The sequence below is a fragment of the Ochotona princeps genome, chromosome 11, assembly GCF_030435755.1.
Source record: "Ochotona princeps isolate mOchPri1 chromosome 11, mOchPri1.hap1, whole genome shotgun sequence".
NCBI classification, from domain to species: domain Eukaryota; kingdom Metazoa; phylum Chordata; class Mammalia; order Lagomorpha; family Ochotonidae; genus Ochotona; species Ochotona princeps.
Genome location: NC_080842.1, coordinates 71,669,828 through 71,682,083, shown reverse-complemented (window position 1 = coordinate 71,682,083; position 12,256 = coordinate 71,669,828). Strand labels below are relative to the sequence as shown.

The window sequence follows — 12,256 nt, the reverse complement described above, 5'->3', positions numbered from 1 at the left end:
AGATGGGTGTCATCAACTGTCCCATTCTACAGATGAGAAACCAGCTCAGTGGTCACCAACTGCTCCAAGCAAGGGCTACCAGGGCAGCGGCAAAGCTCTGGCACCACCAGGTGGGCACGGGGAGCACCGTGCAGGTGCTGCACACTCACCTCACGCCAGCCAGTGCTCGCAAACCAGCTATCACCCCTGCGGCACCCACGGAGGCCACAACAGACAGTCCTGCTGTTGCTCCAGACCACCCCCAACCCCTCCAAGCCACGAAGCTGAGTAAAATCTCACAGTAAAGTCCCCCTTCCCAACAACCCGTGAGGGACGCAACCGGCATTTCGTGGGTGACATGTGCTTATAAAAATCCCCTGACACCCAACACTGAAGCCACAAACGACTTTCCGAAGGATTAAAACGGCATTAGCCAGCAAGGGCGGCGACACAGGCTGGACAGACAGCGCTGCTCGCAAGGTGCTTCCGGAGGTATGCGAAGGCACGCCTGCGGATCCCCAGACCTAGTTAGGAATGGTTCAGCCCAAAATCATGTTTGACCTTCAGCATGCAGAGGACTTGGGATTCGAATCAGTCCAATTGTCCCAGAGCCGGTCTCCTAGCACACAGCCAAAACCTAGCTCAAGGATTCCACCCTCAGCATCGCCTGAGACCCAAACCGCTCAACCACCACCCACCTGCCAACATGCTTTTTCTATACAAGCAAGGCCCCTGACTGTCAAGCCCATCCTTGTGCACCTGCGCGATGAGCCCAAGCCTGCCAGCCAGGTGAACCCCGGCAAGAATCGCACTTAGCTCTATGACTTCCAACAGCGAAGGCACCCCGACCCCGTGCAGCCCCTGCCCGCCGCATCCGTCTCCCACACTCCCCCCTCCGCACCCCCAGGGTTAAGTCTTTAAATAGCTCGCTTACAGAGGACGAGAGCTGAAAAGGCTGGCAAAGAACAACCCCAAAACTGATTTCTTTCTGCCACGGTCCGGGGTCGGCGCGCACGGTGAGGGGGAGGAGAGGGAAGCGGGTGTCCACGAGAGCTTGGCAGAGCTGTCACCCGCGCGGCCCCGATTCCAAGGGACAACCAGAGGCACTGGCACAAGCCGACCAAGTCTGGGGGCGCTCCGGCCGGGTTGCAGACGCGCGTTCTCGGGTCCGGCCCGCGGCGAGTCAGCAGGGCGTTCGGGGTGGCACGCCTGCGACTTCGGGGCCCTGTCACTTCTGCATTCGCCCGGTAACCTTCGCCAAACCTTGCGCCGCACCGGCCCCGCCCCGCGCGCGCCGCGCCCCGCGCCATAGGCCCGCGCGGCCGCCGCTCAGCCGCCTCCCCCGCCCCGCGCTTCTCCCTTCCCGGGGCCCCGAAAGGACAATGCTGGAGGGGAGGGGGAGCGGGACGCCGGGGACGCGAGCGAGCCAGCCGGGCCCCCCGCCGGGGGCCTCCCCGCGCCCGGCCCCGCGCCGCAGAGGAGCCCCCGCCCCCGGCAGCACGCACACCCGCGCCTCGCATCCTCCCCCGCCGCCGCCGCACCGGCCCGGGGGACGGGCCGGCCCATTGTGCGGACTCATCGTCCACTGTCCGCGAGCGAGCGCGGGCGCCCGGCCCCGAGCCCCGCAGGCTGCCGGCGCCCCCTCAGCCGGCCCTCCCTGCGCGCCGCGCGCCGTACCTGCCCCGGCGGCCGGCGGGGGCGCCTCTCCTCTCGCTCCGAGGGGCTGCGGGCGCTGCCGACGCCGGGCGGCCCTGGCCTGCGCCTGACGTACGAGCCGCTGCCCCGGCGCCACTCGGCGGAGGGCGGGAGGCGGCGCGCCGCAGCCGCTCCGCTCCGTTACCCGGCAACTGGCCTCAGCGCCCCGCCAACCAGGCCCGCGCTCCATATCCTTCCGCCCGGGCGCCGGGATTACATCACACCGGCCCCGCCCCACGCCGGGCCCCTGGCCGCGGGCGCGCGCTCCGGGGGCGCAGGGGGCGCAGGGGACGCAGCGGGCGCGCGCTCCGGGGGCGCAGGGGACGCAGCGGGGCGCGGGGTGCGGGGCTGCAGGCCCGGGGCAGCGGGGCGCGGGGCTGACCTGGGCCAGCGCGCCCGGGCCTGCGCTCGGGGAATGCGCCGCACCTGTCTGCGCCCCCTCGCCGCCACGTCCTGGGATGGCTCGCGTGGGCGGCACAAAGACGGCATTTTAAGAAAAAAAATTAGATACCCTAAAAAAAAAACTGCCTTGCATTTTATGATTGTTATTAAGTAGACAAGAAGTGCAAAAAATTCTGGGAGATTCGGAAGTGGCAACCAAAAATGTGCACTAACCTTTGCCGCAGCCTCTTCACACCCGCCCGCCTGCCCCGAAGGGACCCCACCCCCTTCCCCTTGCCAGGCCAGTCATGCAAAGGGGAATAATGCAGTCAACTAAGGGACTGCGAGGTGACCCACTTGCAAAGAAGAACCGCGTCCTGGGAGGGCGTGGCTTGCCTGGGGTCAGTTGTCCATCAACTAAACCCGGCAGGTGCCAGGCCCTAGGCTTCTGCCTTCGTGGAGGTGAGGCTGGCCAGTGCCAAGGGAGGCAGGCGGCCGTGTCCTGGACTGTGGCAGGACAGATGGCCTTGAACAACTGTGACTTCACGTGGTAGCTGCTCAGTGTCCAGAGCAGAGCGCTGCCACCATTTCTTTGGCGAGGAAGCTGACGCTCAGAAACCTCTGGCTTCAGCCTTGTGAGTGGGCGAGGCCTTGGACTGCCAGACCCCACGTGCATCGCAGGCCCCCCAGGGCTGACGTCTGCGGCTTCCCTGGACAGGGCTCTGCCTCCCATCTACCGGCTCCAGCTTGCTTTCCAAGCGTCTCCCCAGAAATCTCAGTAGCGCCTGTTCTGGGCCTGGCTGGGTGCCAGGCAGGGGCGGTCCCTAGGCCCTGGCCCATCAAAGAATGAGTCGGTATGGGAGACCTAGGAGCACACGGCGGGAGGAAGATACCGAGCTTCCCAGTCTGACACTCAAGGTGCTCCCAGACCCCTGGGTGTCTCCCGCCCACCCACACCACACTTCCCCACAATGCCAGGGACTTGGTGAAGGTGGCCAGTTTCTTGGGCAGTAACAATGTATCTTATAGTCTCAGGAAAAAAAGTAAGCAGTTGGCCTCCTTCTAGACAGGCACACACACCAAGCTTACTGATCTTAGTGTATCACTTTGATACAGAGCCTTTTTGTTAATAAACTACAAACTGGTAGAACCCGAAGGCTTCTTGGATGAAGAGGTCCCTGCGTTGAGTAGTAATTAACTAGGCTTAGTAGGATTTGCAGGTGGTGGGGAGGTGACCAGGAAGAATGGAAACCTCCCTGCCGGACGTTCCCCAGACTTTGGTGACCCTGTTTCCTTAACAAAATCTTCAGTTATTTTTTTAAGACTGGCTTTTTGTTTGTTTTTTGCTTTATATTGTGTTTTGGAGAGAGAGAGAACCATCTACTGGTTCTTCCTGCCACAAGCACTGGCCCCCCGCCCTTGGGGCCAAAGGTGGGAACTGGAGAAGCAGTCTGGCTCTCGCAGGGTCAGGCAGGGGAGCCATCACACCCACCTCCAGCAGCAGCCCCAGGAACTTCCATACGCCAGCTGCAGGCTGAAGGCCCCCACCCCAGACTGGATTTTCCAGGAAGCACCAGAAGGCGTGGCTAACCACAACCTCTGAGCTCCCCCTGACTCTCCTGCCCAGCCACTGTCACCCACCCAGAGACCCTGTCCTGACACCCAAGGTAGGAGGGTAAAGCCCTGTTCTTTTTTATAAGATTTAAAGACTTGTTTCTTTTGATTGGAAAGTCAGATTTACAGAAAGATCTTTCATCCACTCCCCAAGTGGTCACAACAGCCAGAGCTGAGCCAATCAGAAGCTACGAGTAAGGAGCGTCTTCCTTGTCTCCCACATGGATGCAGGATCCCTAGGCTTTGGGCCATCCTCTACTGGCAGGTGGATGGGAAGTGGGGCAGCTGGAACTCAAACCAACACCCATATGGGATCCCGGCACTTGGAGGTGAAGAATTAGTCAGTTGAGACATTGAGTTGGACCTTACTTATTTGTTTGGAAGCCAGAGCTACTAAGAGAGGGAGAAACAGATCTTCCAGTTTACTCCCTGGGGGTAGGCCAGGACGAAGCCAGGAGTCAGGAGCTCATCTGGGTCTCCCACATGGATACAGTGGTCCAAGGACTTGGGTCATCTACTAATTGCCCAAGTGTATTAGCAGGAAGCTGGGTTGAAAGCGAAGCAGCTGGGACATGAACCAGCACCCGTATGGGATGCCACTCTCACGTCAGTGTGCAACTCTTGACAGATTCTTTGTTAATATCAGCTTCCACTCTTCATCCTTATCTTGGGGGAACAGGCATCTGGCCCATGGTTTTCACTCTGTATGTCCAGGGTTCCTCACGCAAGCGCATAACTCAGATGACGTCTGGTTTGTGAGGAAATGACAGAATGGTCACCTGTGATGCAGTGAATGTTCAATGAGCAATGCCCCCCCCTTCTAGGAAGCATTCAGTGGCCAGGGTCACAGGGAGTGGTCAGTGATCTCAGTGACCAGGGTCGCTGGGAGCAGTCAGAAGCCAGGCCCGTCAGGAGTGGTCAGTGGCCAGGGTCGTCAGGAGTTGTCAGTGGCCAGGGTCGTCAGGAGTGGTCAGTGGCCAAGGTCGTGAGGAGTGGTCAGTGGCCAGGGTCGTCAGGAGTGGTCAGTGGCCAGGGTCGTCAGGAGTGGTCAGTGGCCAGGGCCGTCAGGAGTTGTCAGTGGCCAGGGTCGTCAGGAGTGGTCAGTGGCCAAGGTCGTGAGGAGTGGTCAGTGGCCAGGGTCGTCAGGAGTGGTCAGTGGCCAGGGTCGTCAGGAGTGGTCAGTGGCCAGGGCCGTCAGGAGTGGTCAGTGGCCAGGGCCGTCAGGAGTGGTCAGTGGCCAGGGTCGTCAGGAGTGGTCAGTGGCCAGGGTTGTCAGGAGTGGTCAGAGGCCAGGGTCGCTGAGAGTGGTCAGTGATCTCTGTGACAGGGTCGCTGGGAGCAGTTAGAGGCCAAGGTTGTGAGGAGTGGTCAGTGGCCAGGGTCACTGGGAACGGTCAGTGGCCTGGGTCATCAGGAGCAGTCAGTGGCCAGGGTCGCTGGGAGCGGTCAGTGATCTCTGTGACAGGGTTGCTGGGAGCAGTTAGAGGCCAAGGTTGTGAGGAGTGGCCAGTGCCAGGGTCGTCAGGAGTGGTCAGTGGCCAGGGTCGCTGGGAGCGGTCAGTGATCTCTGTGACAGGGTCGCTGGGAGCAGTTAGAGGCCAGGGTGATCAGGAGTGGCCAGTGGCCAGGGTCGTCAGGAGTGGTCAGAGGCCAGGGTTGCCAAGACCAGTCCTGCACATTTTAGCCTGCTGCCTCGCTCATGACTTGGCTGAGGCTCCTGGGTGGAGATCAGCCAAGTTCAACTCAGGACAGCAGTAGCTCTCTCGCCCTAGTGGGGCAAGATCCCCGAGGAATGCAGGGGGCCAGAAGGTGCCAGCAGTAAGGCAAAGTTGGCACGGAGGCTGAGGACTCTGAAGAGAGATGGTCCTGGTCTCCACTCGTTTCATTTCTCTGATTTCAAGTGCACCTGCTGCAGAGCAGGCTCAGCAGTGACACGGGGGTTAAGATGACAACGTGCTGTGCCCTCTGACTCACATGTTCTAGATGCCAGGAAGGATGCCAGCAAATGCCAGCTGGGGCAGCGACTCTGTAAACATGCCTGCTTGGCCAGTGGGGACAACATGGCTGGGCCCCCCACTGCGACTGCCCGCAGCAGTGCTTGATGGCACGCTGTCACCAGCCCCTGCGTCCCAAGCCCCAGCTGCATCACAGGTGCCTTGCCCGGCCACTTGGCTCTTACTCAGAGATCCTGAGGCTCTGCTGGGTTGAATGCCTCACCCTAGGGCACGCAGTCAGGAAGTGGTAGCACCAGGGTCTCATCCCAGCCCTGATCTTGCCCCTAGTTTCATCAAAATCCATCCTGAGTCAACTTTTTAGTGTGTGATGCCCATATAAGAACCATAACCCAGTGAAGCCTTCATTGTCCAAGGTCCCTGGGGAGCAACCAGCTGTTCAGCCAGCCCAGATGTTATCGGTTCAAGTGACCTCAGGAACATTCCTTCATGGCCTCTCTCTGACTCCCTGCAGGTGCACAGGCCCCCCCCCACCCTTCCTGCCCTTCCATCCCTCCTAAAGTTGTAGGCAACACTCCAGGGTCTGAGGAGCTGAGGCCACGCCTCTGCCAGCCTCAGGCCACGGTTGTGACCTGCCGAGGGCTGTGGTGTCCCAGCAGGTGAAGAGACAGCCGTGATGCTCTGTGCTCCTGCTTGGGGACAGGGGTGTGCAAGCCAAGCCGGGGTGTGGTGATCCCCCTTGGCATGTGTAGTCATTCTACTGCCTGACTTCTGCCTCTCCCTACCCCTCCACCCCGACCTGGGGAAGGCTCAGCCTCATCATCAGGGACCATCAACGCAGACACAGGGCAGTGTGGTGGTTATGAACAAAGTCAGGGCACTAGGAAGGAAGCCAGATGAAGCCGGAGTCTATCACACCACAGCTCCCAGCCTGCGGAAGTCATTTGGCTGCTCTTTTTCTTATCTGTGAAATGGGAACAATCGTAGTGGTGTCTGTCTCTTAGGTTAGTTCTTCATTCTATTCTATTTGAGAAGTAGACTTACAGAGAGAGAGAGATCTTCCATCCATTGGTTTGTTCCCCAAGTGACTGCAACAGCCAAAGTTGGGCCTGTCTGGTACCAGCAGCCAGGAACTTCCTCCAGGTCTCCCACATGGCTGCAGGGGTCCAAACCATTGGACCATCTTCTGTTGCTTTCCTAGTCACGTTAGCAGGGAGCTGCATCAGAAGTGGAGCAGTCAGGAGTTGAAAAGGTGCCTATATGGGATGCCAGCATCATAGATGGCAGCTCTAGCGACTGTGTCAAGGCACCGCCCCTCTGACCCACAGGAAGTAACATTTCAGCTGAAGCCTAAAGAAGGAGAAGGAAGGGCTACGCTGAGGGGAAGCGAACACAGCACATGCAAGGGTCTTCTGGAAGCCACAGGATGCTGATGGGGGTGTGTGTGTGTGCACGCATGTGTGTGTGTGAGCGCACACACAGAGTCCAGATCCCATCAGGTCCACTATAGAAAGAAGTTTGGGGCTAGTGGGAATTGTGAACCTTTGGCAGGTGTGTGAGAAAATAATTTCCCACTTGAACCCAGCTGGATGGGGCGTGTCTGATCCCCATGTTCTGGTGAGCCCAGAGCTGACTCAGCTTGTGGCCCCGGAGGTATGGGCTCTTTTGGGTCTCTCAGGGTCTGGGACAAAGCTGCAGCTCCAGGTTGTCTAGCCAATAATCTGCAATTAGGCAGCCCCTGACTGTCTTAAGAGCAATGTATTAGAAGAGGAAGCCCAAGGGAGAGCTTCCATCTGCTGGTTCACTCTCCACGTAGCCCCAACAGCTGGGATTGAGCCGATCCAAAGCCAGAAGCCAGGAACCAGGAGCTTCTTCCAGGTCTCCCATGTGGGTGCAGGGGTCCGAGCACTTGGGCCATGCTCGACTGCTTTCCCAGGCCACAAGCAGGGAGCTGGAGGGGAAGTGGAGCAGCCAGGACACAAGCAGGCACTTATTTGGAATAGTGGCACTTACAGGAGGAGGATTAGCCAATCAAGCCATTTTATCAGGCCCCTTTCTATAATTTTCACGTAAAATAAATGAATCTTTAAAAACACTTCCTTAACTCAGCTACATCTGCAAAGACCCGTTTTCCATATGAAGTCACACTCACAAGGTTCCAGGGATCACACCTTGTAGGGTTCACTCCACTCTGGCCCTGAAACCCACATAGCTCCCACCCTTGTGTCTTGCTGTTTTTTTCCTATGCTTGCTAAGGGTCAGGTGCTGGGCTGTGTGTGCTTCGGTGTCCACTGCCTTTCTCCCTGTCTAGCTGTGGGCTCCAGGGAGCATAGGTGCCTCCATGCTTCCCCAGCCTCCACCTAGCAGGTGCTCAGGGCGCATAGCATTGGGATGACTCAGCCAGGGGGTGCTGGAGGGTCACAGCCCCATCGGAGCCATTCCCCCAACCTGGAATCGCTGCTCACAAGCATGATGCAATGATGCGCACAGAGGAAATGGCGTGGATGTTGGCTGGTGGCAACTGACGCTCTGTGTATTTTACACGCCACAATTATTTCACAGTCTGATGACCATGTTTCTGTTCCGTGGCAGGGAGCTGGCATCTTCCTGGAGGAATGACCACACGTGAGACCAGCCCTTGGGCAAGCGCCCGGCCCAGTCTTGTCCTGTCCAAGGCAGGCAATGTGGCCTCTCACACAGAAAGCTGCCCCGGAGGGTTAACCCCAGGGCTCCTTCAACTCAGGCTGGGCGCTCTAGCCCGCAGCAGGCTCTCTGTTCTCCCAGAGGCTCATGTGCAGGGAGCACGGTCCCCAGGGAGGGGCCAGGTTTGAGAGGTGGTAGGTCCAGGGGTGGAGCCCAGAGTGTGGTGGAGGGGGTCAGGGGAGTGGGAAAATGCCTGCAGAAGGTACGAAAGCAGTTACCCCTGAAAGAGGAGGCTGGTGTCCAAGAGCGAGCCTGGACTGCTCTCCGACTCCATCTTGTCTCTCCTTCCATACACATTCCCATCACCACCTCGCCATCCTGCCAAGGGGGCCACCCATCGTGAATGTCCATGCAAAAGCTATGTGCGCCTCTCCCCACTGCAAGGAACCTGAATTCAGGGGTGGTGTCACAGCAGAAGCTGGAAGAAGGCCCCCAAAGCATGGCAACCAGGGAGGGGAAGGAAAGTCAGGGCTCCTTCTGGGGCCCCAGTAGGGGGCTTTCTGCCTAAAGCAGTTGGCAGCTGGTGCAAAGCCAGGACCAGCAGGCAGCAAATCCCCCTGGGCCTTTCCAGAGCCCATGATCACCTCATGTGGCCTGGCACAGCCAACTCCCCTCAGGTGCGCCTCCCAGCTCATGGATGTGATCTTGGCCTCAGCTTATGTTGTGGCCTTTCTGAGGGAAAGTCTCCCACGAGACACTCTGCTCTCCCCGCAGCCACTGCTCGAGCCCTCACAGGCTCCTCCAAGGCCATGCACTCCCCTGGGCTGTGACGTGCTAGCTGCCCCACGAGACAGGGCAGGGAAGTCTTTTTCTCTGCTCGGCCAGGGCCCAGGGGACTAGGCTCTAGACCTGCCCCTCCACCCGGCAGCTCTGAGACCCACCCATCTGGCTTGTCTACCTGCATCCGCTGCTTCGTCCCTTGGGGCAGTGGCCTGGTCTGGAACACAGCACGTGCATAGTGAACATCGCTGAACTGCTTCTGTCTGTAACATGCCCCCTGAGAGCCCTGGAGAAGGCAGGCATCCCAGTACCCCAACACAGGGTCCTCGGGTGGCGGGTGCTCTGGCCAGGCAGACCAAACCTGGGCACTTCCTCACCCCAGCCCTTACTGCTGAAATGGCTTGGATTTGCCCTCCTGAGCCCTCCCTATTCCAGGAGCAGAGAGACCCCAAGCTCAGAGGGCGGGAGGCGTGCCCGCAGGCAGACACCCAGCACACGTGGCTGACACCCCCTCCCACTCCCCAGGCCCCCTCTGTACTACTCCTCAGCAAAGCATTCCCTCTTTAGAATCCACTCTCTGCCCCTAAATGCTGCTCTCCAGGCCTTTCTCGGCTTGTGTGCCTGAAACTCAGTCCCCAAGACACATTCCTTGTAGTCTTGGTCTGGGTCCCCGGCAACCCCCCCGTGCATGCGCTCTCACGTAATCCACCTGGCCCAAGTCCTCATGGTTTACCCGCTCCAGAGCAGGTGTCAGCATTCCCTTCCTTTTTAGTTGAAAGTTTTGTTGTAAAGTTGAGAGGCTAAGAGACAGAGACGTTCTGTCCGCTAGTTACTCTCAAATGCCTGAAACATGGCTGGGCAAGGTCAAAGCTGGAGCTGGGGCTGGAGTCCGTGAGTAAAGCTGCAACCTGTGATGCTGACATGCCATCGGGTATCAGTGTATGTCCCAGCGGTGCCATTTCCAATACAGCTCCCTGCTCATGGCCTGGACCAGATGCCTGGACCCCTGAACCCATGGGGGAGACCTGGAGGAAGCTGCATCAGTCACCTGGCGAATGAAACAGCAAGGAAAGGCCTCTCTCTCTCTCTGTCTCTGTCTCTCTCTCTCTGTTATTCTGGTCTTCTATCTGTGGATTGGTCACATCACCGATCTACGTGTTCGTCCTAAGCTCTGATCCTCTTCTGCAATGTCATATCCCTGTCCTCATGATCCCTTTGTCTGCTGTTTGTGTGACAAGGTTCAGGGACCTACTGAGTGGGGAGAGGTGGCAGCAGCAGGTGTGGGCCTCTGCAGACACCAGCAGTGGCCCCCAGGGCGTGCATGGCGCAGCATCGCACAGGCAACCCGCAAGCAAGATGTAGCCCCAGCCACATTACCCCTGCTCTGGAGTCTGGCTCCCACAGCCTCCAGTCCCAGCCTGTCCCAGGAGGCAGCTCCTGGCCACGCCCCTGGCTTCGTAGACGCTGAGTCCGCTGCCCAGGCCCTGTCTGGATGCTCTCCCAACAGCCCCCAGGGCTGGGTCCTCTCTTGTAAAGCTTCACCACAGGTCCCTCAGGGGCTCCCATCCTGGACACTGTGCTGGGCACGCCTGTCTCACACGGCAGGCTGCGGACTCCTGTGGGCACCCGGGGCAGCTTAGGGAAGGACACTCCCGAGCGTCATGGCAAAGCCACGCACTGCTGCCCACAGCTGGCCTCAGGCCTGGGCCCCTTGAGCCTCTGGCCTGGCTATTTTTATTCCTTCTACTCCCCTGTGGAGCTGAAGGCTGCAGGGCAAGTTTGAAAACCAAGCAGGTTCCACCTGCCGAGTAGACTCCCCAGAGGCCTCAGTGGGACCACACACGAGGCTCCTCTCTGCTGCACAGCAGTCAGCTACAGTATCCTGGCTGCTGGCTTCCTGTTGCTGTGTGACCTGGAAAGAGTCACCTTTCTTTTTGTGTGCCAATCAATTGGCTCTGGTTCTTTTTTTTTTTTTACTTTATTTTTATTGCAAAGTCAGATATATAGAGAGGAGGAGTGACAGAGAGAAAGATCTTCCGTCTGTTGATTCACTCCCCAAGCGTCTGTAACAGCCAGAGCTGAGCCGATTCGGAGCCAGGAGCCTCTTCCGGGTCTCCCACGCAGGTGCAGGATCCCAAGGCTTGGGCCATCCAGCTTTTCCAGGCTGCAAGCAAGAAGCTGGATGGGAAGTGGGGCCGTCGGGAGTAGAACCCTGCACGTTCAGGGCTTGGACTTTAGACGTTAGGCTGCTGTGCTGGGCCCTGCTCTAGTTCTTTCTTGCAGGCCATTTTGAGACTCAAATGTTAAAATGTAAATGTTTAAGAAGGCAGAGCCGGCATTATGACATAAAAGGTTAATCTGCTACCTGTGGTGCTGGCATCCCACATGGACACCACTTCCTGCCCCAGCTGCTGCACTTCCCGTCCAGTCCCTGGCTATGGCCTGGGAAAGCAGCAGAGGACGGCCCAAGAGCTTGGACCCCCTACACCCACATGGGAGATCAGGAAAAACTCCTGATTCCTGACTTCAGCCTGGTCCAGCCCTGCCTATTATGGCCATTTGGAGAGTGAACTAGCTGATGGAAGATCTCTCTTTCTCTCTCTCCCTCTCTCTAAGTCTGCCTTTCAAAAACATAGATCTTAAAAAAACAAACAAAAAACCAAAAACTTCAAGGAAGTAAAATAGTCACATGATTCAAAATGGAAAATACAGAAAGGGGGGTCTCAGGGCCAATCCAGCACTGGTCTAAACACAGGCCGCAGAGACAGCCACGTGCGACTCTGGAGAAGCCCTGCTGTGTGCTATGGCACATAATAGGTGTTTGCAAACAACAAGGGCCCGTCCCTGTCTCTGCATCATCTTCTATGACTGTGCACTGAGTGAGCAACCCCCAGGCGCTGAGCTGAGTGCCCCACAAATGTTACTCCCATTTTATGGGAAGGGCCAGGTCACCAGACCAGGCTCACACAGCTGGGAGATGGCAGCACTACAAACTTGTGGGCTCTTGCTTTCGTAATGTGGCTGCTGTGGGTCTCTGGCCCCACGGATGCCCAGAGGCCTTCCGTACAGGTGCTCCCAGGCCCAGCAGATGCACGGAGCCCTGCCTAGATGGCCCCTAGACCTTGAAATAAGCAGCAGAGAGCCACGTGACTGGTTCCTCTGCTGGATGTGGTGACCCTGTGTCCAGAGAGGGCAGGGCCTTGTCCCAAGTC

General features: G+C 58.3%; 1 protein-coding gene across 1 annotated transcript in view; it reads right to left on the bottom strand.

Annotated features, from left to right (window-relative positions):
• Nucleotides 1–1,815, bottom strand: part of KIAA0232 (KIAA0232 ortholog) — a 73,338-nt gene extending 71,523 nt beyond the window's left edge. Inside the window, exon 1 of the mRNA XM_058670307.1 lies at nucleotides 1,657–1,815. The gene's annotated coding sequence lies outside the window, so the exon portion shown is untranslated. The remainder of the gene's footprint in view (nucleotides 1–1,656) is intronic.
• Between the last annotated feature and the right edge of the window lie 10,441 nt (nucleotides 1,816–12,256).